Genomic DNA, 4,756 nt, shown 5'->3' with positions numbered 1-4,756 from the left:
TGCAAGGAACTCTCTCAGGGGAGACCATTACAGGTTCCTCAGGCAAGATATGATTAATATTGATAAATGGAGACAGAAGGTCTGCTTCTTTTAGCAAAGATGACTCAAGAAAGAGACTTTAAAACAAAAGTTCGTTCCTTCAGTTTTCCAGAAGATACAGGAAGCAGGATCATAACCTGCGAATAAGGACAGAAGAAGAGGTGTAAGAGGTATTAGAAGTGAGGACAGAAAAAAAGTGGGCTTACCACCCAGAACAGCTAGACTTTCTCCCGTTGCTGGGCTCAGCATGTGCTACTGTCCATCTCCTTCAAATGCTGTGCTCCTGGATTATCACTCAGTTCTTCTTTCTCAGTTCTTCTGAGAAAGAAGAACCCAAATGTCAACTCCTTTACCACACCAACCAAAGCAGATCCTGGAAGCTGCTCTCTATCATAGTATGCTATTTATTTCCTTTACATAAAACTACCATACTTACTTATTTATAGTTTATTTTCTATAGTACCCACTGTATTTTAAGCTCCTTGTGAGCAAGGGCTGTCTATTTTGTTCACTGACGTTTCTCCAGTGCCTAAAAGAGTACATAGCACATAGCAGATACTGGATTCACCAACCCATGGGCTAAACATGGGGAAGTTTTAACTTCCCCAGAGAAGTGTTATCTACATGGCACATCTGCTTAGGGTAGATTTATCTCTATACTAAATGGAAAGAATCACATAAACAAAGCATCTGAAGACACAGGAGAGATGGTTACTAAATCTATCGTATTTTTTATTATTATCACTTGAATGTTGCTGTTGTTGTTAGCTGCCATTAAGGCAGCCCTGACTCACAGAGTCCCCATAAAGAACCATGTTCCATAGTGTGGTAGTTCAGTTTGTGTGTCAACTTGGCTGGGCCTGGTTGAGTGGCTGGGCAGCTGGTGGTAGTTATTCCCCATGATGAGACTGGTAATCAACTCCATGGTGGGCTCTACCACAAGCAGCTGAGTAGCTGCCTTTGCTGTGGTCTGCTTCTTGTATTTAAGGAGAAGCTTTGATAACAGTCTCTAGTCTATGGCACTCTTGGACCCTGCATGTAGCCGCATTGTTGCTCAGTAGCCTGCTATGCTCTGCTGACCTTGGGACTTACAATGGACTTAAGTTAATGGCCTGCCGTGTGGTTTAGTAACATCAGGACTGTGCCTTTTTACTTGTCAACCTTGGGGCTTCTCAGCCTCAGCAGGCAGCAGCTGTCTGAGTGAAGAAATGCCTCTAGCTCCAGTGGGCCAGGAGCTGGAGGCAAAGCTGGACTGAGGGGCTTTCACCCAGCCCCTAGAGCCTGGCACTTTGAACTTGGACTTAAAGCCTCCAAATTGTAAGAATAAACTCCTGTTTGTTAAGGTCATCCCATTTGTGGTATATTCTTGTCAGAGAGACACTAGGTAACCAGAACCCTATGTGGGGTTTTCAGTGTCTGGTATTTCGGAAGTAGATCAACAAGCCTTTCTCCCAAGGTGCCTCAGAAGGGACTCAATCTTCTTATTAGCAGCCTAGCACATAACATTTTGCACCACATATGGAGTCGCAGAGTTAAAACTTATTGCTTAGATGTCCTTGCTGAGACTATGTAGAAAAACACTGAGACTAGTTATAAAATTGTTTGGAGCACAACTAGAAATGTTCTCGAGATATGACACTAAGAACACAATTCAGTCTTCAGAGTCTACCAAACAACACTGTTGAAAATGAGGACTCTACTGTCCATTCTCATTTTCTCTATTGTAGGATTATTTCTGTCTCTTTACGTGTTGCTAAATATAATCTAAAGAAAATAAAGTGTCAATTTCCCGACATCCTCCAAGAAGCTCAAGTCACATTACCCAGCACCATGTTAAATCATCCGAGTCCAACCCTTCACCTCAGAGTAGCTGGGGGATTACAGACTTGGGTACTTAACCAACTACCACTTTATCAGGAAAGCTGAAAGACCTACTTACTTCTTAAGAAAAAAAAAAGTGGCTTTTTCTTAAGAGAGAGAGAGAGTGAGTCATCATAAGCTGTATTAAATGTAAATGTCAATTTTAGAAAAGGTGAATTCAGTTTACATGATTTAAAAAAAAAAAAAGTTACTTTTCCTTCCAAACCAGAAACCAAACTCACTGCCACCAAGTCCATTCTGACTCACAGCGACTCTATCGGACACAAATGAAGTGCCCCATAGAGTCTCCAAAGCTGTAAATCTTTATGGAAGCAGACTTTCCTCCAAAGAGCATCTGGTAGGTTCAAACTGCAGACCTTCTGATTAGCAGCCAAGTGCTTTAACCACTGCATCACCAGGTGCACTTTCCTTTTGCTTAAAGACACATTATTATTTTAAGTGGCTGACAGTAGCAAAATTTTCACTTACAAAAAGCATATCCTAATCACAGACTCCCATAAATCCAAGTTTAATAATTCCTGTTATTTTTGTTTTATTTCAGGGAAAAACACAAGGAAAGAATAATTTCATTCTGGCTCATTATGCAGCACTTTCATGAGACGAAAGCTAACAAATTTGCAGGGACACTGTGTGTTAACATAAGCCGTGACTAACATGCTCTCTTCGTAGCCATTTCTCAGGAGCTGATTTACACAAACTGGCAGAGACGGCTCTGCTGGTTCTGAATTGTATGTCCCCTTTTATGGAAAATATCAACAGGGACTTTTTTTTTTTTCATGGCTGGAGGTCTTTTCCTCATCTAAATATTAAAGTCTGACAAGTCTTTCCAACTAAGTGGAGCATAATCATACTTGTAACTTGTTAATTAGGAGCAGGGTGATAACTATTAAAAGTTGAAAGAGTTTCCTGGTGGTTGCAACAAGTTTCAACATGATTCCAAGCTTTGTCAATAACCACAAGGGGAAAAAGAAAATGCCTCTCTAAACTCCTGTATTTCTGAGGGAAGAATGAGTGCTATTATATCACTCCCATTTGAAAGACATCTTAACATCAAAGACTGCCAATGAATAGATTTGGTCCCATATTCAGAGAGTAGAAAATGGAACCCCGGTAAGGGAGCCAGGAGACCCCAATACTATGACCCTTCTCTGACTTATCCTTTTGGCCTTAAAAACCTCATACAGAATCTCTGGCCTCCGTTTCCTTCAGTGGGTTTGGGTGGAAGGTTATAGGCTATGGACTCTCTAGCGTCCCAGTTTTATAATTCTATTACCACAGACCAATTTAAAGTCTTAAAGAAAATTTTACATAACACTTCTGAAAGCCTAAACACTATAGTTTGCCTTCTTTAAAATATGTTAATATTCTGCATTATTATAGCTGATGTTAAATATATAAACTCAACTATCTTAAAATTGAAAAGTGACATGCAAACAACATATATGGAAACTTGGTGACACAATAGTTAAGCACTTGGCTGCGAACCAAAAAAAAAAAAAACAAATTGGTGATTCAAACCTATCCAACCACTGCATGGGAGAAAGACCTGGCAATCTGCTTCCGTAAAAATCACAGCCTATGAAACCCTATGGGGCAGTTCTACTTTGTCACATGAGAGCACTGTGAGTTGGAATCAACCCTATAGCATCCAATAAGGCCAGTGAGCAGTGTGGTGAAACATGCATCACTGTCTCTGGGAAGACAGTAATGAAGGTGAATGAAGAAGAACACAGATAAAGAAACTTGCCTGAAGTCAGAACAAAGGTGCCACAACCAACATCCAAGAATATTTGTCCCCACCACTTCACACGGAATTATAACTTACCAGTACAAGCCCACCCCTAGAGAGACTTTACTACACAGAAGATAGAAATGAACAATGAATATGGAAAGAATTTTAAACCCTAAAGATTACACATGACTCCAATAAACTCAGGTAACATACCACATCATTTTATCTTTTCATTTACTGTTCTTACACAGTGGTCAATATCTTTTTCATTTTTAAGTAATTTCACTTTCTATCTTACTGTGTTCTTTATTATTCATATGCATGATCTTTTTAATAAATTTCTTAAGGACAGAAATAATATCTTAATCTTCTTTTAATTCCCAGAATAAAACGTTGAATATGTTGAATGAATGAATGCATATCAATAAGGTATTAAATTTCATCATTATTTATTTTGAAGATCACCTTGTAGGTTCTCATTGCTCTGTAGGTCTTGCAGAAACATTTGCTCCATATATTTATTTATTTCCTTCACCCAATTTATTATCTGTCTACATATTAACTAGTCAGTGGTTTACCCTCCATTCCCAACCCACCCCTGGTTACCATCGAAGAACATTTCTTTTGTTTTGTGAAATCCTTTTTTTTTAACTTTTTACAAAAGTGGTCTCATATAATATTTGCCCTTTGTGATTGACTAATTTTACTCAGCATAATGGCCTCTAAGTTCATCCACGTTATGTGATGTTTCACAGATTCATCACTCTTCTTTAACATTGTGTTCTTGATCCATTCACATTCATTTGATGTTCATCAACTGATGGGCATTTAGGTTGTTTCCATTTTTGTGCTATTGTGAATAGTGCTGCAATGAACATAGGTATGCATATCCTATTTGTATCATGGCTCTTATTTCTTTTGTAGGATACATATCTAATTCTGGATCATATCATTTTTCTATTTCCAGTGTTTTAAGGTAGGAAGTGGCCAATTTCTTAAAAGTAATATTAAGCATTGCTATTAGTATCTTAGTAGCACATTATCAAAATAATGAGACATAAATATTCACTATATATATATATATATATATATATAAATCACATA

This window comes from Orycteropus afer, unplaced genomic scaffold, assembly GCF_000298275.1.
Source record: "Orycteropus afer afer isolate SDZICR_OR568_19922 unplaced genomic scaffold, OryAfe1.0 scaffold00171, whole genome shotgun sequence".
Taxonomy (NCBI): Eukaryota; Metazoa; Chordata; class Mammalia; order Tubulidentata; family Orycteropodidae; genus Orycteropus; species Orycteropus afer.
Note: the sequence above shows the minus strand (reverse complement) of the source record.